This window comes from Rhineura floridana, chromosome 13, assembly GCF_030035675.1.
Source record: "Rhineura floridana isolate rRhiFlo1 chromosome 13, rRhiFlo1.hap2, whole genome shotgun sequence".
NCBI lineage: Eukaryota > Metazoa > Chordata > Lepidosauria > Squamata > Rhineuridae > Rhineura > Rhineura floridana.
The window spans coordinates 28749704-28773309 of NC_084492.1; the positions used below are offsets into that span (position 1 = coordinate 28749704).

Sequence of the window (23606 nt, forward strand, 5' to 3'; positions counted from 1 at the left end):
ATTACGTCACTATGTTGTTCCTCTAGGTTCATTTCAATGTAAAGGAAACACAATACAATTTTTTTTGCGGGGGGGGGAGTAATTGACTATACATTGTTTGTGGCCTGAAAGCAACAACACTGACTACAGATCATATTCGCTGGATTGATTTCCATTTCAGACTTTGGGCGAATCAACAAACATTGGCATGCTCCTCTACTATTTCCGTCTAAATTTTCTGACATCCCTAGTCGAGGCCACCATCAACGTAACAGCAGCTGGGTTGTGACTTCTGAAAAGGTAAGAGGAAAGGCTGAATGTGTCCAAGGCGGGACCTTTACAGCAAGATGGTTGGGGCTAGATGTTCAAGCCGACAGGTAAGGTCTGACAGGGAAAACAAGGTTGCATCCCAAATGCAGTCCAGGTAAATAAGACAGGCGTGAAGAGAGAAGCAAGTATAACCGGTGGGGCAGAGGAATGTATGAAAGGTTTGCAGGCAAAAAGAGGCATTGAGGATAACAAACATGTCCAGAGAAAGGAGCAGAGGCTGTACATTGCACGCTGTAGGCTTTTTGATACACAGATGAAGAGTCAAGACTAGGCATGGCAAAGGCAACCATATTTGTTGTGTCACACATAAAGCAAAGGAGACTTCTTATATTAGAAAGGGGGTAAAAGTGAAGGAAGCAAACAGGCCTGTGGAGTCGGAGTCATGGAGTCGGAAGCAATTCTGTGTGGAGTCGGAGTCGGTAGAAATGTACTGACTCCGACTTCAAAATAAAATTAATATTAATTTATTAACATTAATACATTAATATACATTTGCCATTTATGAAGGAGTCAGTCGGAGTCAGTAGAAATATTAATATGCATTTGCCATTTATGAAGGAGTCGGAGTTGGAGTGGGACAGTAGAAAAATAGAGGAGTCGGAGTCAAAGGTTTGACATACCGACTCCACAGCCCTGGAAGCAAACATATAGGCTGAAATCCTATGCACATTTACATAAGAAGAGCTTGTTGGATCAGGCCAATGGCTCATCTAGTCCAGCATCCTTTTCTCAGTGGCCAGCCAGATACCCACGGGAAGCCCACAAGCAACGCCTCAGCGCAAAAGCACTCTCCCCTCCTGCGGCTTCTGGCCACTTGTTTTCAGAAGCATACTGTATTTGACTAGTAGCCACTGACAGCCTGATCCTCCATTAATTTGGATAATCTTCTTTTAAAGCCATCCAAGTTGGTGGCCATCACTGCCTCGTGTAGGAGTGAATTCCATAATTTACTATGTACTATATATACTATACTATATGAAGAAATGCTTTAGTTTGTCTGTCCTGAATCTTCCAACATTCAACTTCATTGACGTCCATGAGTTCCAGTGTCCTACTGAATACAATAGGACTTAATTCTGGGGTTCAGCATGCACTGGATTGAGATGCACATCCCTTAATCCACCTTTCTCATCAGTCCAGCTCACTTCCAGCATCCAAGGTGGACTGCAAAGAAATACTCATGGCAGGCAAGAGCACAAGGAGGTAAGGGGAGGGGCAGTTCAGCTCCTTTAACACACAATTATTTTAAAGCAAGTGATTTAAAAAAGATCACACACTTTATATGTGAATGGAGCAAGCAGGCGAAAGAACATTGCTCCTTTCTTTCACATTGGGTTTGGGCCAAAGGACTAGTCCTCATTGTGAACTAAACCAGTGCCAAGACTGCGCAAGTTCGTCTGCAGACAGAATCTCTCACACAACTGAATGTTTATCCACTTCTTGCACATAAATATATATTTTTTAAAAAAATGCATTTCAAACTTGTCTATATTCACATATTCACCAAATCACAGATTACAAATTCTCACATATATACATATCCCCTGTTGTCCATGTGCTGGTAACCTCCAGGCTGGATTAGTGTAATGCATGCTATGTGGGGCTGCCCTTGAGGATGGTCCAGAAGCTGCAGCTGGTGCAAAATGCAGCAGTGCCACTACTTACTGGGGCAGGATATCACTAACATGTCACCCCACTGCTGAAAGCATTGCACTGGCTACCTATTCGGTACCAGCCTAAGTTGAAGGTGCTGGTTTACAGCTTAGGACCAGGATACCTGAAAGATTGTCTTACTCTTTATATACCCAGTTGATCACTTCACTATGTAGGCGAGGGCAACATACGAAACGGACCTTTACTGTGGTAGCACCTACAGAATTCACTCCCCTTAAATATTAGACAGGTGTCATATCTGTTGTCTTTTCAGCACGTACTGAAAACCTTCCACTTTCAACAAGCCTTTTAAGTAGAGACCTTATCCCAGACTGCTTCCATTTACTTCAGCACAGGGATGTAACAAGGCATCGATTTCCGTTCCACCCCACTTTTTGTCGCATGCAATGCTGCTTCCATTCCTCTGCAGTTCAGCTTCTGATGAAAACTACATTATTTGTCTCACTGTCCACTATGGCAAAATTATACATAATTAATTAGATTATTCCATACCACTCATTTCACTGCAAAGAAAACATTACAAATGGGGGGAAGGTAATCGACTGTGTATCATTTTATATCATTTGTAGACTGAAAACAACAGTGATCATATTCGCTGGATTGATTTCTGTTCCAGACATAGGACGGCTAAGCTGTCCCTTTCACATAAGAGTATGGAAGGGGTGACTACCTCCCAGTTTGGAGGCCTCATCTGCCCCCACCCACAAATCTTTCTCCCCTCCCTCAAATCCCAATTATTTTTGTGAAAGTGGGAGGAAGTGGGGGGAACAAAGTAGACACAATTTATTTCCCTCACCTCTGTCATCAGATTGATCATATGATAAGCAAATAAAGGGCAGTAACACCCCCTTATCAGCTGATCTTCATAGAGAGGCTGTGCGCTTCTGTGTGCACACATGCAAGACCATGTGACAGTATGAGGTGGACACACCCACTGTTAGCATGCGACCCCCTTCAATAGCGTTGGCCAAGGGTGAATGCAGCTTCTGAACCTTGGGGCAGAGGAAAGATCTTGGAGGCAAGGGAGCTCCCAGGCCCAGCTGCAGTGGATGGCCAGGTTGGGCCCTGGTTAAGGGTCCCTGTGGCCCAGAGGGTCCCCTCCTTAGAGCGGGAGGGTGAAGGTCCCGTTTGGTCATCTGTGGCAGCACTGGGTTGTGGGACTCAGCGATCTGACACCACTGTGGTAGACATATCTAATTGTGAATTTCTGGTATACGAACAGTCCCACCAGATTATATAAAAACACCATATGCAAAACAGCTTGCCTGATTAGCCTCATTACACACACCTCCCATACAGTATCATTCTGGAGGTCACTCAAAAACACCAGAATGTTTGTTTTATTGTGTTTGGGGGGAATGACATTTGCTTTTTCATTAACATTAAAAATTAAATTGGAAAAAAATGGAGTTTAGGATTGTGAGATATATTACGATATGTGTGCTTCTACAACAAGTTGCTAAGGACAGGAAGCAGGAGGGGAGAGGAATAAGACCCTCCATAAAGTAGAAAGCAATATATATATTTTATGGCTCCTTAACAACATGTGTCCCATGCTAACACTACCACAAATAGATTTCAATATCTTGTTAGACATTCCGTTTATTTTAAATAGGGCTAATTTCATTCTATTAAATGAAACCTGACTGGGGAGTGGTAAGCTTTTAGGTCCATTGTTACAGTCCATTTTACCGTTTCCCCCACTCCAAAAAAAAGTCACAAGAGTTCTAATCCCTAGCACTGAAATATTAAACCAAGTGCCCAAAATGTTTTATATTTCAGAGTGGATTTCCCCAGTGTAGCAGTCATAATATTTTTACAGTTAAAAGATCCACTGCCTTAATAAAGTGTGATTTGTGTATTTAGAAAAATTCATTAGTGAAGACATTATTGGATTTATTTTATTTATTTATTTTGCAGTCTAATTTGGGTGCACTACTTCAAAAGAATGCTTAGAGCTTCCCAGCTCCTTAGTCACAAGCTAATAACATCTAATAATTAATAAAGACATGTAAATTCTTAACTCCCAGAACTGTTTCAAACTATCTTTATGCTTCATGTCGTGTTTCAGTTAGTGATATCTGCATAACTTTGTTTTGCAAAATGCTGAAGGGACATGTCCTTATCGCCTTGCTTTGCTGGTGAATATTCAGACTTTTTATTACATCATCATCATCATCATTATCATTATTATTATCATTATTATAAGCCTTTTGTAATTAACCAAAGCATAACTATATCAAGGCCCTTGCAAAACAGCATGGTCATCCTGGGCCCTCCACGCTTGGAGGACGACTACAATAGAAAGTATTTCCTTATATTTATTTATTTCATTAAGCTTATAGACCGCCCCATAGCCGAAGCTCTCTGGGCGGTTCACAAGACAAGAAATAGCAAAGTACAAGACATGTATCAATATAAAACATATAAAAAAGTTAAAAATTATTAAAAATTAAAACAATGTCAGCGTATACTAAACATAATTAATTAAAAAGCCTGGGTGAAAAGAAAAGTTTTGACCTGGCGCCGAAAAGATATTAATGATGGCGCCAGGCGTATTTCCTCCGGGAGATCGTTCCACAGTTCGGGGGCCACCACAGAAAAGGCCCTTTTCTGCGTTGCCATCCTCCGAGCTTCCCTATGAGTAGGAACTTGGAGGAGGGTCTTTGATGATGAACGTAGTGTACAGGCAGGTTCATAACGGGGGAGGCGTTTCAACAGGTATTGTGGTCCTATGCCGTGTAAGGCTTTATAGGTCAAAACCAGCACTTTGAACCGGGCCCGGAAACAAATAGGCAGCCAGTGCAAGCGGGCCAGAGTCGGTGCTATATGGTTGGACCGTCTGGTCCCCGTTAACAATCTGGCCGCTGCATTCTGCACAAGCTGCAGTTTCCGAACCGTCTTCAGAGGCAGCCCCACGTAGAGCGCATTGCAGTAATCTAATAAATTACAGTACACTCTTGCTTATGTGCACTCCTATCTGGTGCCCATATGTTATACAAAATGTAGAATTAAAACCATACCTATTTGGTGCTATGAAGTAAAGAAATTGGTAAAGAACTGGATCCTCAAACAGCAGAGAAAAATGAGTGCAATTCATATCCTTGACTACTGGATTTTTTTAAAAAAAGAAGAGATGAACACACACCTGACTGACAGATCCCCTTTTCCATCACATCTATGTCCTTTTTTTTTTTTTTTACTGTGTCCCTATGTAAAACTCTCTCAGGAAGCAAAAAACTAGCACAGCAAGGATGGATTAGAACAGGGGCTCCCAAACTGTGGGTTACAGGCAAGCTTCATTCAAGAGGTCCACAGCGCACCTGTGGATTTGTGGTTGAACACGGGGAGATGGCACACACATCATATTAATAATGATACTGATTTTTAGTTTTAGTCTTATTGCTTCTTTTATTTCTGATACTGCATTTTATTTCTTGCAATTATGGAATTCAAACTTCTAATACAATAAAGTACAATCTATGTAAGAAATAAAGGAAGCTACAAAATGAAATTTAAAATTATATAGCGTATAGCACAGCACATTACAATTACTACAACAGGCCAAAAAAAATGACTAAGTAGTCCAACAAGAGCCTCAGCAATTTTCAAGTGGTCTGTGGGGGGGGGGGATTGGCAACAGCTATGTTAAAACCTTCTTTCCTCATGCGCTAGCTTTCTTCATGCAGGGAGAGATGGGTGGTTGTTGTTTTGCTTGGTGGAGCATTTCAAAATAATAGCTTTATCTACCATCTGAGGTGATACAGTCCATTCTAACAACTCAGTCTGTTGTATATAGAATTCGACATGACTGCGTAAATGAGGCCCAGGTGGAATCATCAAAAAGAAATCATGCATAGCGATGTACCATACATACCCCCACCTAACCCTGGGAACTATCATACTGATGGACATTATGTGAGTACTCTTAGCAATTTGAGTTATTTTGTACTGCACTTTAGAAGGGTTGGAAACTCAAGGGACCCAAGAAAATGTTACAATTAATGAAAAACCATATAATGGATTGCCACTATCAGTGATTAATCAGAGGCCTTTTACTATTCATCACGTATAGCACAATTTTAAAAAATCTTTCTCCATATGCCTAAACAAATATTTTGTTTAAATTGGACTCTGACAGCTTATGCCAAAGCCTCCTGCCACTCTATTTTTTTTAAACATTGGAGACCAAATTGAATACGATGTCAAGATTATTTTTAATATTACCACTGCAAGCAGTTTTTCCTACAAAAATAAATTTCAAAAAGGTGTAAGGCCAAAAGGTTTATAATGATAAAAAAAAGTTATAGGCTGAAAAAAGGCTCACATATACACTGCAAGTTAATTAGGAAAAAAACTTAAAATTGGACAAACAAATGGGAGGAGGAAATATACTGCAGCCACCTGCTCATAAGAAAGAAAGAAAGAAAGAAAGAAAGAAAGAAAGAAAGAAAGAAAGAAAGAAAGAAAGAAAGAAAGAAAGAAAGAACACTCCAGCCTGGTTCAGAAGCAACAGGAAACCATGGTTTCCCGCTACAGCATAGTGACTATATGAAGCAGCTCTGGCTTCTCCTCTTTAATTTGCCAGATGAATCAGAAGCTTTCACTTCCAATTTAAACAAACCACAGTTCCCCATTACGTTCAAACATAGAAACTGTAGTTTGTTTCAACTGCAGTTAAAACCAGGATCAAACCATGGTTTCAGATGCCAACTTGTTCTGAAACCATATTTAAAGGACCACAGTTCCCCAAGTTCAAATGTCACAAGGAATTGTGGTTTGTTTAAATTAGAAGTAGATGATTTTGAACTCCTCAGTCACATTTAAAAAACGAAGAGAAAAATTATACGGGGGGCTTTATGCCCCAGGTTTTTTCCCCAATTATTCTGGGTCGGGGGAGGAAACAATATCCAGTTTTTCCAGGGTTCATTTTCTTTCTCTTTTTTTAAAATTTTCCAGAAAAAAAGGGGGGAACAGAAAAAGGCCCTTTTCCCTCCAATGTTTCCAAAAAACGGGGGAGGAGAAAGGGAAAAGGGGGGTTCCAATTTTTTCTGCTTTTATCCCCAGGCCTTCACATCACTAGTTGCACAACAGATTGCACAATCTGTTACGCAACAAGTTTCCACTAGTGCAGCTATAGTGTTGTATTCCTCTGTTGTGCAATATTAAAACTTACCCATTCACTAGTACACTAGTACCCCCTTTCACTAGTGGCCAGAGAACGCAGGATACAGCTCATAACATTGTTGTGTTTGTTTTATGAGACACAAAGAAGCATAAGAAGCAGGAGAATAGTTGTTCTCTTTTCACCAAGCGTGGAGCAGGGACGGCCATCACTGTAGGCAAGCATTAATTCTCCCTATATTTTATTTATTTATTATTTGATTTATATCCCACCCTTCCTCCCCAGTAGGAGCCTAGAGCAGTAAACAAAAGCACTAAAAACATTTTAAAACATCATAAAAACAGACTTTAAAATATATTAAAACAAAACATCTTTAAAAACATTTCTTAAAAGGTTTAAAAACACCTTTTTTAAAAAAGCTTTAAAAATATCTATTTAAAAAAAAGTTTAAAAACATATTAAAAAGCAGTTCCAACACAGATGCAGACTGGGATAAGGTCTCTACTTAAAAGGCTTATTGAAAGAGGAAGGTCTTCAGTAGGTGCCGAAAGGTAACAGAGATGGTGCCTGTTTAATATTTAAGGGGAGGGAATTCCAAAGGGTAAGTGCCACAACACTAAAGGTCCGCCTCCTGTGTTGTGCGGAACGGACCTCCTGATAAGATGGTATCTTCAGAAGGCCCTCACCTGCAGAGTGCAGTGATTGACCGGGTATATAAGAGATAAGTCTTTCAGATATCCTGGTCCCAAGCTGTATAGGGCTTTGTACACTAAAACTAGAACCTTGAACTTAGTCCAGTAGCTAATAGATAACCAGTGCAATTCTTTCAGCAGCGGGGTGACATGTTGGCAATACCCTGCCCCAGTGAGCAGTCTCTCAGCTGCATTTTGCACCAGCTGAAGCTTCTGGACCAACCTCAAGGGTAACCCCACATAGAGCACATTACAGTAATCCAGCCTGGAGGTTACCAGTGAATGGACAACAGTGGTCAGGCTATCCCAATCCAGAAATGGCTACAGCTGTCTACCAGCTGAAGGTGATAAAAGGCACTCTTAGCCACGGAAGTCACCTGGGCCTCTAACGACAAAGATGGATCAAGGAGCACTCCCAGGCTACGGACCTGCTCTTTCAGAGGGAGTATGACCCCATCCAAAACAGGCAATTATCTGAACTCAGGAACCACCAACCCACAGCATCTCCGTCTTGCTAGGATTCAGATTCAGTTTATTGGCCCTCATCTAGCCCACCACCGAGTCCAGGCACTGGTCCAGGGCTTGCACGGCCTCTCCCAATTCAGATGCTACAGAAAAATAGAGCTGGGTATCATCAGCATACTGCTGACATCTTGCCCCAAATGTCCTGAAGACCACACCGAAGGGCTTCAGATAGATGTTAAACAGCATGGGGGACAAGATGGTACCCTGCGGCACCCCACAGCACAACTGCCAGGGGGCCAAAAGACAACTACCCAATGCTATTTTCTGAAAACAACCCTGGAGAAAGGATCAGAAGCACTGTAAAACAGTGCCTCCACTACCCATCTCACCAAGTCAGCCCAGAAGGATACCATGGTCAATGGTATCAAAAGCCGCTGAAAGATAGAGAGTAGCAGGGTCACACTCACCCTGTCGTTCTCTCGATAAAGGTTATCCATCAGGGTGACCAAGGCCGATTTAGTCCCATAACCAGGCCTAAACCCAGACTGGAATGGGTCAAGATAATCTGCTTCATCCAAGAGTACTTGCAATTGCTGCTCCACAACCCTCTCAATCACCTTACCTAAGAAAGGAATATTTGCGACCTAGTTGGTAATTATTGCAAACCAATGAGTTCAAGGTGGGCTTTTTCAGGGTGGCTGGAACCACTCCCTCCCACAACGATGCATTGACCACACTCTGGATCCACTTGGTCAAACCCCCTTGGCAAGCTTTAATAAGCCAAGAAGGGCAAGGGTCGAGAGGACACATTGCTGGCCGCATCATCACAAGCACCTTGTTCATGTCATCAGGCTGCATCAACTGAAACTGTTCCCAAGAACAGCAGCAGACATTGGACACCTCACTGAGGACTACAGTAAATGTGGATGAGGCATCAAGATTGCTATGTAGGCGAGCAACTTTACCCCCAAAGTGCCTTGCAAACAATTCAGTGGGCCTCCGAAGGGTCTAAAATTCCATTTCCTGGAGTTGATGTCAACAAACCCTTGACAATACGAAAAAGCTCCACTAGATGGCTACTTGAGAGTGCAATGGTGGCAGACAAGTGGGTCTTCTTCTGCCCTCACCACCACATAGTAAGCATGGTTATGAGGTTTTACTCGTGCCCAATCAGTCTCACAACAGTCTTTCACCACTTGCACTCTAGCCGTCATCCAGCCTGTTTCATTGCCCTTAGTTCACTGGTGTACAACGTGCAAAACGGCCTTTCCCCCCCATTCCTTAACACCCCTTGTGTGTTCAACCACTTCTAGAAGAAGGGAGGGGCACACACCAAGATATAATGTGCAGCACGGAACAGGAACTCTCGCACTGTCAAAAAATCTCAACCTACGTCTTATTTAATACCTTCAGTGTGAAAGACGGGCAAATTAACTCAGTAGAGAAGCCAACCTCTCTTATCCATCTTCATTAAGTATGACTAGAAAATAATAAGAGACAGGAGTAAATCACCCCCCACTGTTATGGGCAAGGTTAAATTAATTGCACATAATTCTTTTTACTTTATGACAAAAGACTTATCCAGGAGTGCAATACAGGTAGGAAGACAGAATACACACGTTTCCAGATGACAAGAGCAGCCAGGTGAGAAGAATATATTGCCTTTAATTTAAAAACAAGAAAATGTTCCATAAGTTACTCTCAGCTGTCACCAACCTCGCAACTTCCAAGAAAGACAGAGGTACCCGTTTGTGCCCCTCAAATTCTGAGATTCTCCACTTGCCCTCTGCAGCTTGAGCCATCCTCTTCTCCCATGTTATGTAGACACAGACACCCCGCAATGCAACATGAGGAGCTGAAGGAAGAAGTATATAGACACACACACCCCAGTGCTCAGATACATGCATGCACACACATCGGGATTCTAGCCACAGAAAATATTTCCAGGATCAAAATGTACACCCAAGTAAACCATGTCATAAAAGAAAAAGCAGGAAGAGTCACATCATTATTATTGCTTATTTATAAGAGCACTCTAATTTGCCAAGTGCTTAATCGACTTTGTTTCGTTTGCTCTCTCAACAATCCTGCAAACCCAGTCACTAGTATACTGTAAAGAGCCTGGAGTCCAGGATATCTGAAGGGTAAGGGTTAGGGAGAAATCTGATTCTGTTTACATTTAAAGGCAAGCCTACCTTCCTAAGTCATGCTTTCCAATACAATATGCAAACCAAAACATTCATCCTTCAAAATATACGCACCTCCGAATTTTGCAATGCAGTTCTCCAGCCAAGCAATGTGTACAAAAATACATATATTAGGGTCAAATGTGCATTTAAATACATATACTAGTGAAAACATACAAAAACACATTATATTAGGGGAAATTGCTTTGCAAAAAATGTGCATGTTCGGAGAAATTCACATTAAAAAGCTGATAAATTTTCATGAGGTCTTTTTTTCATTTAAAAAATTGCAAACTGATGTGGAGACGTGAAGAACTGAATTTAAGGCTGGAAAAAGTAAGAAACCGAAATGGACATCTTTGCCCATCCCTACTGCAGGGCAACAAAGCTGGATGTTGGAAGATTCAAGATCAACAAACAAAAGTACTTCTTCACACAGTATACAGTTAAACTCTGAAATTCATTCCCACAAGAGGTAGCGATGTCCACCAACCTGGAAGGTTTTAAAAGATGATTAGACAAATCCATGGAGGATAAGGCTAGCCATGAAAGCCAAGCTCTGCCTCCACGGCTGGAGACAGCATGCCTCTGAATACCAGTTGCTGGGAATCACAAAAGGAGTGCAGGCCCAGTGCCAGCGTGTGGCCAGGTGGGGCACAGGCTGATGGCCGCAACCGCTCCCAAGGGAACTCTGCCTAGATCTATAGGCTGGGGCTGGGAGGGTGGAGCTCCACAATGCACAACGGCATTGGATCGTGGAACATGATTTGCAGCAGCAAATCACACCCTGCAACCCGACACTGATGATGGAGTGAGTGCTCCACCACCCTCCTAGACAAAATCACCCCACCCATGGCCGGCGCAGACTTCCATGTCAGCATATTAGTGCATGCTGACACAGAGCTTGGAAAAGTTACTTTTTTGAACTACAACTCCCATCAGCCCAATCCAGTGGCCATGCTGGCTGAGGCTGATGGGAGTTCTAGTTTAAAAAAGTAACTTTTCCAAGCTCTGTGCTGACATCACGACATGGGAGGCGGGGCGGCTGCAACAATGTGCTTTGGTGCTCAAGGGCCTACCCCGACCTGGCATTGGCCTGGTGGGGAGAGTGCCATTGCCGTCAGGTTCTGCTTCCAGGCTTCCTGCGGCCAGAGTGAGATCAGGATGCTGGCCTAGATGGGCCATGGCCTGATCCAGCAGATTCTTCTTAAGGTGGTCTCCTCCATCATCCTGACTGCACCCTGTGATCTGACCGAGAGGCCCTTCCAAGTCCTCACGTGGGCGTCAGAGCGCCTTTTCTGTGGGTGCCGTCTAATTATGGATCTCTCCCATGGGAAGCTCACCTGCCCCCCCCTTTTTAAAAACCCTCCACTGCTGGGTGAAGACAATTGTGTTACATGGGGTTCCCTTTTTTAATTAGCCTCAGCCCTTTTAAGGTGATTGACAAAACTTATCTGCCATACTGTTCTACTTGCAGGGTTTCAACTGGTTAAGTTGTTTAATTGGCAAGGCATTTTTTAAGTAACAGTTGTGTGTCCAAATGGACACCCAGTCTGGACACTCAGTGGACACATAACATTTAATCAATGAACCAAGAATACAAACGCAGATTGGGTTCTAAATAGATGCTGGGGGTGGGGAAAAGAGAAAACCTCCTTTGCACAAAGGCGAAGCATTGTTCTTTTACTACAAAATAACAAATATTTTCTTTTCAGTCTTGTCTAATCCCAGAAAAAAATATTTCTCTGATCTTGAAGTTCTGGCATTAGATTCAGTATTTTTAGTATTTATTGTGTGCTGTGCAGGGTTTTTTTTAATACCTTCTTTGGGTTACTGCAAAAATGAAAATAATTCTCATACCAGAACATTTGTTTTTAACCAATTTGTCTAAGTTGTGAAATTACAGTTTTAGAGATGATGATGATTGCTTTTTAATTCATGTGCTTACTGGTGGGTGGGCAGGCTAGAAAGAATTTTGCTAGGCTACTAAGTTATATAAATGCATTTGCAAGGCTGTATTCACTCCTTTTTTTTAGTGTGAGCCACCTTCATCTCACTCCAAATGTCAGGGCTTGCACATAGTAGAAAAGCTTCCACGTGCAAGCCATTTGAATGAAAAAAATGGCCAGCCAGTAACAACGCCTTAAAATATGCCCTGTTTGATAAAGATTGTCATTGCTCTCTCACTGTTGTTTCCTGCCTTGAGTAATTCTCTGTAAGTAGAAAGATGGCATATAGATTATTCTAATAAATAAACATACCCAGTGTAAAGAGAAACTGAGGCTGAGAGACAACATGCCTTACAAAAGGCCTCTGAATGAATCCACCAAATGAGTCGTGCTCCAAACAGATCTTCCAAATCCAAGTTCAATTTGCTGCTTATACTTCATCACACAATCAAATGTATGTGTTTCTTAAAAGGGGGGAAATCATTACAAGTTATCAGCCCTTTTTTTAAAAAAAAAAAGAATAAGTCATCATTAATAAAGAATGTTGGTCTGTGAGCCTGAAATTATTGAAATGAATTCAAATTGCTGCTATTGGCATTTTCTCTAGATAATTCAGATTCAATTAAACTGACGGCTTGCTTGTGGTCGTAGCTCCTAGGTTTGCAAAAATCACTTGCGTGTAATTTTGACAAGGCAAACTACATTTTTATGCAGACTAGATCCCATTCCCTTAGCTGGGAATCTGAAACAAAACGAATGTTGCCATGGCACACAGGATGTCATTCAGGATGCAGGATGCTTCCTTCGTCTTTTAAGTTTTCTAATATATTTTGAAAAGTTGGGGAAGGGTGCAACACAACCCTAAAAGACACCACTACCATGGAGTAAAGTTACTGTGTTTGTGGATGTCCAGTCTGTGAAACCTGAATAGTAGACAGACTAATTTATTGAAATATTTATAGACCATACATTTATAAAAATGCAGCAAAGCGGTATACAGCATACAAAATGTCAATACGGTCAATAAAACATCAATAAAAATATCCATAAATACTTGCTGGTAAAAAGAAATTCATATTGCAAAGGTTTCTCGGAATAACCGTTTTTAGGAGACATCTAAAAGAAAGCAGGAATGGTTCCTGCCACACCTCTACTGTGGCAGGGAGTTCCACAGGGCAGGGCCTGCTACACTAAAGTCTCCGTCCCTGATAAAGAGCAGCCAAACCTCAGGGGCGTGGGGAACCACGAGAACTGCCCCATCAGTGTTCTAGGCAGAGCATAAGGTATCAAATGATGCTTAAGGCTCCACGTTGTTTAGGGTTTTGTGAATTAACCCAAGAAACTTGAACCTGGCAACCAGTGGCGCTCTTTCAGCAGAGAAGTAACATGTTGCCAGTAGCCTGCTGCTGAACAGACTAATTAAGGAGGGGACCAACGATATTCATTTGCCAGAGAACAGAGTCCACCACTCTTTGGTGCATAAAAGGCCAGACCACTCCCATGTGGCATGTGAGGAGTTTTTACTGCTCTCCCGGTAGGATGTGCTGCAAGGATGATGAACCTTTTTAACCCAGAGGCCAGATTCCCTTCTGGACAACCTTCCGAGGGGCTCATGTCAGCAGTGAGGCAGGGCCCAAGACATAAGGACATAAAAAATGTAAATTTCACCTTTGTACTGTACACTAGACTAGTTTCTACAGAAAACACATCCTTCTCTTACCCTCCATTCAGACAAGCATGGTATATCATCAAAGGCACATTCCTACTGGGCAAAAACATTAAATGAGACAGCAAAGCAGGGCCTGCCAAGGGTGTGTAGCCAGGATTCCAAGGGCCAACTAGAGATGCCTAGAGGGCCACATTCACCCCCAGATGCTCCCCACCCACGGTGTACTGGGTCAAAATCACATTCTGTTGGACTCACCACAGAGTAGAATCCATGGCAGTAGATGCATATCAGGCAGAAAAAAATGTGAATGTGTGGGATGGGGGAGGATTTTGGTGGTAGGGTGTAAAGAGTTTTCTTTCTCCGACCGCAATCCAGGAAACAGCTTAAAGCATGGCCAATAACTTAGTACATGCTTGGTGGTACTTTTACTTTTCCTGAAACATCCACATCTTCCTTCAGTGCATCACCAATGGCTTTATGAAGCTTTTCAAGCTTGGAAACATCATGTAGCATGGAAACTGAATATACAACAGCAGCGAAGAAGCTTCAGCTCAAGGGCCCTACTAGGTCTTACAAGCCTCTGCATTCTGCCTGGGTTCAGTATTCCATGAGCACCAGCAATTAGCTGATCTGCGGCACTTTGTGGGCTGTGTCTTTTGCCCACATAATTTCATTTCAGAAATAGGGTCAACTGATGCCTTTTGTAACATCAGGTGACTGGCAGGTGCAGGCCTGGTGCCAGCAGGTGGCTAGGTCAGGCACTGGAAGAGGGTCCCTGCAGCTGGGGTTGGGAGGGTGGAGCTCCTGCTCTGCGATCCCCATCAGCATTGGGTCATCAGCCGCGACTGGACAGTAGCATGGATTGTGGAGCTCCACTCTTGCAGGCGACATCATCCCCAAACACACACACAGGCAGCGTGCACTTAAATACGCTCAGTCGTACCTCTTGCATCGCTGTACCTGCGCGCTGACACAGTGATGTAAAAGGTGGCGCAACTGGGCATATTTAAGTGCGCACACGCAAGGGGGAGTTCAGGCCCACGGCAGGCTGGTGCAAGCCCTAGGCAGTTGGGCACACCACCCACTTGTCAAATAGGCCCATAGGGGTCAGGGAGAGAACAATCTGGCTGGACAGAGAGACTCAGTTCCCACACCTGATAAGAACATAAGATCATCCTTGCTGGATCAAGTCAATGGCCCTCTAGTCCAGTGGCCTGTTTTCCAGTGGCCAGCCAGATGCCTGTAGAAACCCCGCAAGCAGTTATATGAACAAAACTTGATATATGAACAAAAGCTTCACCAAGAATGGAAAACTAGTTGGCTAGTTCTCTAGATTGCAGCCCGATGGTCAGTGGAGACTTAAACTGTAAGCATATCATGCAGTTCTCGGTGTTCCAAGGATCCCACACAACGGGGTCAAGACAGACAACCTCTAATTCAACTCACCTTTTTCTCCCAGGCTACATTTTCCAAATACATGTGAGAAAAATCATATTTGGATAGAAGCCCCCAAAGACTGAAGTAGCAGACCCTGTGTGTAGCACTAAGATTGGGTCCTACACTACAGAGTTACAATTCCCATTCAAGGAAATTACATGTTCCCCCCGTGGATTTTCCAGCAGAAACTGTGCTGGCCCCTTAACAAGACAATGCGCAAAAACAGGTCTTTGATAAAGCATCTGCTGCGTTTCCTGACTGACTTCCTGTATGCTTCCGTGGACATTCTCCTCTTGCGCCAGACCATGCTACAGCTTAAAACAATAGTAGCCAGCTGAACCATCCTGGCAGGACTGCTTAGTTAACAAAAATGTGCAGAAGTGATCGATTTCTTCTTTGCATTACAATACTGGTAAGAGTGTCAAACGATTCAAATTTAAAAAATTACATTGTCTGCCAGCAGATTGCCAGGCTCAGTGCAAGATACTGGCTCTAGCCTGCAAAGCAGCTTTTGCTGACCTGGTGCTTTCCAGTCCAAAACATCTACAGGGCACCATGATAGCAAAGGAATGAGAATCTTTGGCCCTCTCGATGTTGCCAGACTACAACGGTCCTCCCTTGACCATTGGCCACGCTGGCTGGGGCTGACGGAAGCTTAGAGAGTCCAACAACTTGAAGAGACCCACAGGTTCCACCGTATGTGTGTTGGTGTGTACACACATGCTGTTGCTACTTCAGAATATGGCAAATGACATCAATGTTATGCTTCTTCTCTAAACTTACCAAGACAGCATGGATCAGCAGTAGCTACGTAGTCATCATTATACAGAGAGGGATGGGGAACCTGTCTCTCCAGATGTTATTGGACTACAACTCCCATCGGCCCCAGCCAGCATGGCCAATGATCCAGGATCATGGGAGTTGTAGTCCAGCAATATATGGAGTTGCATGGTTTCTCACCAACCCCTGGTTTAAGCCTTCCTAAACGAGCAGCATGATCTTAAGAAAGTTTCTCTCACACCAAACATCATCATGCAGAGAGTTTACAACTGCTGCTAAAATGAGCAGAGCCTTTTCAGTTCTGGCCCCCATGATTTTGGAACAACCTTCTGGAGATCCATTACTGCTCTTTCCTGTTGATCTCCTGCAATAAGCTCAAGGCCTACAGTTAACATGCCCTCAGCAGAACCAAAAGGGCAGACCGGGGAAGAGAGAGTCAAAAGCATGCTAGAGTAATAAGTAAATATCCACAGATTTGTTAAAGAAAAGGTTTGCATGCCATTTTTTGTGTCCATTTTAGAGGTGCATTTTAAATCAAGCACGGCCATCTATAAGGCTGCAGGGCTTTGATAGCATGACTTAAGAGGCTCACATCCCTTATTGCTTGAAAACTCACTTATCCTTGACTTTCTCCTGTTTGTCTTGGTAGAAATTTTTTTGAATAACCCATTTGTTGGGCTAAGGTAATATTTTCCTTGGCTTGCCAAAAAGTATCTCGGTAGATGTGCGTTTCCCGGTTCGCTTTCTTCTTCTAAGACTTCCATAGACAGACATATATATACTCCCCTTGCCAAAGAGAGAGAGAAGAAAAAGTCTGCTCTAAACTAAAACTAAAGTTGGTTAGAACTTTGTAAGACTATACTTCCCTATATTCTACCCAAACATATAGTTCTACCTAAAATATATCAAAACGGAGTAGAAAAATGTCCAAAACGCAAAATACATGGAAAGTTTCATTTTTCAAAAAAATCAGTCTGGGCATACTTGGAAGTTACAGAGCGAGCAGAGTTTTGGCCAGCCTTGTATTAAAACAATAGCCTGGTAGCCAGAGGCAACAAGGAACTCCTTGCAGGCAAATGAGCAGACCACCAGTGGAGGAACTTCTGCATTCCACCTCTGCAGCCAGCAAAGAACCGCAATGGCCTGCAGTCAGGCCAGACCTCCCAAGTCCTCCTTGGTCGCCAACGCCATCACCTAGCAGGTTAGGTCTTTGTTTTTTGCAGGCTAGTAACTTGTGTGGTCTAACTCACAAGGCTGGGCTAGGGATATCAAATCGCCTCAGCCACTGAGCTTCCTCACGTGGAACTGGGACAAAAAACAGAGATTAGCACAAGCTAGTAATCTTAAACCTAATGGGTTCTTAAATTTGTTTTAGATGTTTTATAGTTTTTAGAGAGCCTGGCTGGGAGTCCAGAGTCTGTGAATTCAAATCCCCACTCATGTCTCCTGGGTGTCAAGGGCCAGCTAAAGATCACCCCCACAGTGAGTGGCTCAGGGGTTACATGCCCTGCCACCTGTGCAGCCGTGGGCAAGGTGCATAGTCCCAAGGAGCCCAGTTGCCCCCCAGCTGGCAGTTGCGGACAAAGAAGGGGCTGGCTTGTGCCGCTGTGGCAAACTGAGCAGGCCCTAGCCAACTGGGGAAGACTAGCCTCGGAGGGAGGCAATGGTAAACCCCCTCTGAATACCGCTTACCATGAAAACCCTATTTATATGGTAGTCATAAGTCAGTATTGATGCCGGTGTATCGGCTGAAAAAGCTACTGTTCCTTAACGCAACAGGTACTGTAGTGTGAAAGGAATTTTAGAAATCGGGACAGAAGCGCTACCATTTTAAACCGTTAAACTAATGCAATAAGCCCCATGTCTGAAAGCGGCCGAAGTACAAGGCAGCTGCTACAGGGATGGAGGAAAAAAGGTAGGCCGCAGATTCCCTATCCTTGCTCTAGAGCTTTTCTCAGACTCCCACTCCTAACATCCCTGACTACAGGCCATGCTGGCTGGGGCTGATGGGAATTGGAGTCCAAGAACATCTGGTTCCCCCAGCCCTGTAGTAGAGGATGCTAACGCCTCTTTCATGGGAGCAGCAGCAGAGAAAAGGAAAGCAAAGCATTAGCAATGCATAGGCTAGGGATAGGAACACAGGAGGCTGCCTTATACCCAGTCAGAATATTTGTCTATCTAGCCCAGCATCTTCTACATCAGGGGTTCTCAAACTGCAGTCCCTGGACCACCAGACACCCACAAGTTTCATTCGGATGGTCTGCGGCATGTCCACATTAAATGTTCATATTGACATCTAACTGTATTTTTGTTGCTTCTCTTATTTCTTATCCATTTTATTTTATTAGAATTTGAATCCCATGAAATGCAAATTGTAATACATGTAAATTCAATAGAAGACATAAAAGAAGCCATTCAAAATCATACAGCATCTAGCACTGTGCATTACAATTGCTACAACAGGCGGAAAAATCATTAAGCAGTCCGCCAAGACCATCAGCAATTTTCAAGTGATCTGTGGGAGGGGGGAGTTTGGGAACCGCTAGTTTACACTGATTAACAGAAGTCCTCTCAGGCAGAGGAGCCTTTCATCATCTGCCTTCTCATCCTTTTAACTGCAGATGAATCTGGGGCTGTCTGCATTCAAAGCATGTGCTCCGACACCGAGTTACAGTCCCTTCGGTCCGTATCAGCTCTTGAGGAAGGGACTGGCAAGGCAGTACTCTGGTATGTCCCAATTACAGATATCAGAGAATTCTGTTAGAAATATAAATGGGAGCAGAAATTTCTGCAATTTGCAGATTCATCAGAGGTCACAGAAATCATGCAAGCAAACAGCAGTATTCACTCTTATTGCTTTTGTAGACCCACAGACATTACTTTACTGCATTGCTTTTCATGTTTTCCTTCCAATGAAAAGCACTGAAATTAATTATGTAATTATGTACGTTTCAGCCATACTGGATAGCGAGACAATGCAGCTTTTAGCAGAAGCCGAACTGCAGCAGAACGGAAACAGCACTGATTCTGACAAACCCAGGATGGAAACTGCTGCATCTTTACATCCCTAGTCCAATGACCATCCCTGTAGTGAGCAGGGGAGACACGCCTACTCATCATTGCACTGCTAAGGAAGGCATAAGGGAACAGTACTTCATGGTTCTATCCAAAAGTGGTAAAAGCAGTAAGCAAAGAAATTCACATTTCCATGAGCAATGATTTAGGAAGCCTCAAGTCAAGGATGGGCGATCTGCAGCCCGTCAGGTGTTGTTGGACTCCAACTCCCATCGGCCTGGGCCAGCATGGCCTATAATCATGGATGATGGCTTGTGTGAGTTGAAGGTCCAGCAACATCTGGAGAGCTACAATGAGTTGACTCGCAACTTTAACAGTATCGGTTAGAAGAAGATACAAAAATAACATTCACAAATGGGAATACCCTGTTATATTACTAATTGGTATCAATGTAATGCACCACTTGCAGTAAAATGTTACAACAGCACCCTTGAATTGCCCACCTAATACAAATCCTTCATCCTCAAAAGACAAACTTGAACTTATCCGATAGGAAATCTTGACACCATCACAGAAATATGCCTCTTCTTTCACAGACAATAGAACAGGATGCAACACAACCAGCAAAATCTCTTGCTGAGATCTAGCTACGTCATGAACAGAACCCTCTGAAGAGTTTGTGCCCATGGGGAAATCCCATAAATAGATATAGAACGGGCCCTTAATACTACTTGCAACAAACACAGAAAACAAAGCAATATTATTAGCAACAGCTTCTATGTTGGTTTTACGATTCTTATTTGCTTTTTGGAGGGAAAAACTGAATACTACTAGCAAATAATATGCTTACACTCGAGTTTAAATACAGTACAGAACAAAGAGATGTATACTTTAGGTTGTTCCCTTAATAGTGGTATGAAAAAGGATATGATGATGAGCATTTATTATGCAGCAACATGCCAAGGCTTTACAGAATTGACTGTTTATGGCGCCAGCAAACTCAAACCAGGGAATCTGGCAATGGGATCAGGTACAGTTTACAGAAGGATGGACTAGCTGGCCTGAGACTTGCTGATCCACAGCACACACACACACACCCTAACAGTGGCAGGAAGGGAAACTGTAGCCAATCAGCCCAGACTTAGGTGACCTGGGAAGCCAACAGGGATTCTGCTGGATTTATATAAGCTCTCTCCTAGTCTTGGCTACCCAGTCTGATCAATTTGTCAGTGAGAAAAGGTGCTAAACAGAATCCACCTCATCTAAAAGTACATTCATTTATTAATAATTAATTAATTAATTAAATTTATATTCCGCCCTGCCTCCCAGAAGGACCCCAGTGCAGCATAAACCATATTAATTTGGGCATAAACCATAACATCTCAGCCAGCTAGGTGACCAGAAAATTTATTCTCTCCATGGGTCATCACTGTCCACAAGCCATACTTTGGCCCAGTGTACCCGTAACACTAAGGCAAACTACGGCTAAGTGGGAAGAAGCAAGCATGTGGGTACTTACAACAAATATTGCAGCAGCTTCATCCTCTACTCCTGAGCTACCAGGAACTAAGCCATGGTTTGGCTTAATTTTACATGTGAATCCAGGCTCATGGTTTGTCTCCCCTAAACAAGCCATGAGTGGCAAGCAAAGAACAAACCTTGACTACAGCCCATGGTGTGCTCAGAGCAAGACAAGCCACACGCCTGGTTCATGAGTAACACTAAGCCAAACTATGGCTTTGCTCCAGATAGCGCAACAACAGCAGGACCAGGGGAGGAGGAAAGCAGTCGCGATTGGTGCTCCAAGCAGTTGCACACTCACTCATGCTGAGCCATGGTTTGGCTTAGCATTGTGTGAGGGCTGGGCCTGTGTGAGCAGCTTGTTGCTAGTTTCAGTGCCATTTTTACCATGCAAGAAGAGCCCCTTAATATATATATATGACATTTTTGGTTTTAAAAAAAATCTTTAAAAACAAAACAAGACAGATGTAAAGCTGTGTGAAACAGATTGCAATATCACTCCTGACAAATGTATGAAACTTCAAACTCCCTTTCCTGGTTTGTGGCTCAGTTTGCTCTCTCTCTCTCACGCACACGCACACAGAGTTGGATTTGAACACCTCTAAGAAGCCTGATCCTAACAAAGCAGCCCTATGAAACCTGCCAAATTTGCATCATATATTCCAGGTGCAGATTGTAGGTTTTTCTGAGTCGTGGAATTGTTGCTTGAGCACAATATTCAAAGCCCCCTGATTAAACGAACAGGAGGAAACAGGATGGGGGGAGGGGATTGGAAAGAGGTGGGAAAAAAATCAATCGAGCAAGCTCTCCCTCCTGTCAGGAGAAAAAGCTTTCTTGAAAACTGGAGGAGCCAATCACAAATGTAGGCAGGGGGGCAAACTGCATGTCAGCTGGGGCACAAAATACAACCGAGGGAGGGAGAATTAATCCTCCGACTCAGGATTAAGGGAGCCCAATGGTCAGCGACAAGTTGGGCGCCACAGTCGTGTTTCAGGCAACACCCAGAAGAACAAAGAAAGAACAAAGTCAGCAGGTCCCACAGCACGATTTTCCGTCTCCCCCTCCCTACTGGGCCTGGAACACAGATGCTCTGGAGCACCAAAGCTCTCCTTAGGGACAGAAAAAAAATAAAGAGAATCAGGCGCCTTGGGAGGAGGAAGGGAGGGAAGGCAGAGGAGGAGGAGGAGAAGACCTTTGGCTAGGGACCAGTCGTCTTAGCTAGCCCGCCGAGAATACACTTTCCAGCAGGCAGCATTAATGGGGGGAAAATATAAATTCACTAGAGACAGATAAATATATGCTGTACAAAAACTCGGAAAGCCACAGCACCACGAGAGATGACTGGAGCATGTACAGATTGCAAGCTGCCGAGCAGACCAGCCTCGGTGCTGTCCCACCACCATTCAGAACGGAAGAAAAGCCCTGCTAGTACAGACCAAAAGGTCCAATGTCCCGCTTCCCGTGGTGCCCAGTCATATATGCCTCCAGGAAGCCCACAGGCGGGGCTAAAACACAATAGTCCTCTCCCCAGCAGCTGGTTTTCAGTGGCACAACAGCCTCTGAACATGGAGGCTGAAAAGCTTCACTACAGTTGGAGAGGGTGGGCGCAAAAAGAAAATGGTGGTGGAAAGCAATGTGAAAAGTAATGGGATATGTTAAAGAACTGAGACAAAAGGCTAATTTGAGCTAGGGAGCTCCTCAGCATTTGAGTCCCAGGACCTTTTGCCTCAATACCAGGGATCATCCTTGGAATATCCTTGGAGCCCACAAGCCCTGCTCAGGAGGGGAGAAGGGGGCCTTACCTTTAGGGAAGGGACCATAGCTGAGCGGCAGAATGTGTGCGTTGCATGTAAAAGGTCTCCCTGTTCTAAGCATTGGAACCTGTAGTTTAAAGGATCAGATACCAGGTGATGGGAAAGGCCTCTGCCCAAGACCCCGGAAAACGACTGCTGGTCAGAGCAGACAATACTTGGCTAGGTGGACAGAGTCTGACCTGATAAAAAACAGCTTCTGATGTACCTGAAACAGAAGAGTATTTCATGAACCACACGCCCCACAACAGTACCTGTTTAATATACCCTCTCCCTGGATGAATTCCCTTGCCCAGTGCTCTAGGACAGTGCTGTTCAACCTCGGGTCCCCAGATGTTGGCCAATAGCCAAGATGATGCGAGTTGTAGTCCAACAACATCTGGGGACCCAAGGTTGAAGAACAGTGCTCTAGGAGGTTCAAGGCTGCCGAACAAACTCTTTGGTCTCTCAACTCTCCCACTCCACAGCAAAGAAGATGACCAGGACAAAGAGTCTTAATTTCCCCTATCTGCCACACTATTCAGATTTAGAACACTCACTGTTAGATGTTAGAGAATTCTGATGAAAACAGAAACAAGTGTGGAGATTGCCAATGTTTGCTTATTCGCCCTACATCCAGAACGGAAATCCATCCAGCTAATACAATCAGTATTCACCATTGCTGTCATTTCCAGTCCACAAATGGTATGTTATCAGTGGAGGCTGGTGGCTCCATTGTCAGTGGGGCACTGAATCCACTCCAGGTTTTAGTCCAAACAAGGTGTTCACCTTGGAAGAGCTTCTTGAAAGTTTAGACTAAAACCCAGAGTGGATTCTTTAACTGGCGTTTAACTGGCGGTCGCTGTCCTGGAAGACAGGATCTTGCCACATACCTCTTTGGGCCTCCAGACATTGCTGAACAACAACTCCCCAAAGCCCTGTCTATTGGCCATGCTTCCTGGGGCAGATGGGAATTGTAGTTCAACATCACCCG

At 43.6% G+C, this 23606-nt stretch overlaps 1 protein-coding gene across 12 annotated transcripts in view; it reads right to left on the reverse strand.

The window, feature by feature from the left end:
- Positions 1 to 23606, reverse strand: part of ZNF423 (zinc finger protein 423) — a 403966-nt gene that overhangs the window by 327347 nt on the left and 53013 nt on the right. For 4 of the 12 annotated variants that reach the window (XM_061594190.1, XM_061594189.1, XM_061594184.1 and 1 more), the window contains exon 1: positions 22625 to 22645. The exons of the other annotated variants lie outside the window; for them this stretch is intronic. The gene's annotated coding sequence lies outside the window, so the exon portion shown is untranslated. Of the gene's footprint in view, positions 1 to 22624; positions 22646 to 23606 lie in introns of those variants that run through there. 12 annotated transcript variants of the gene reach the window in all.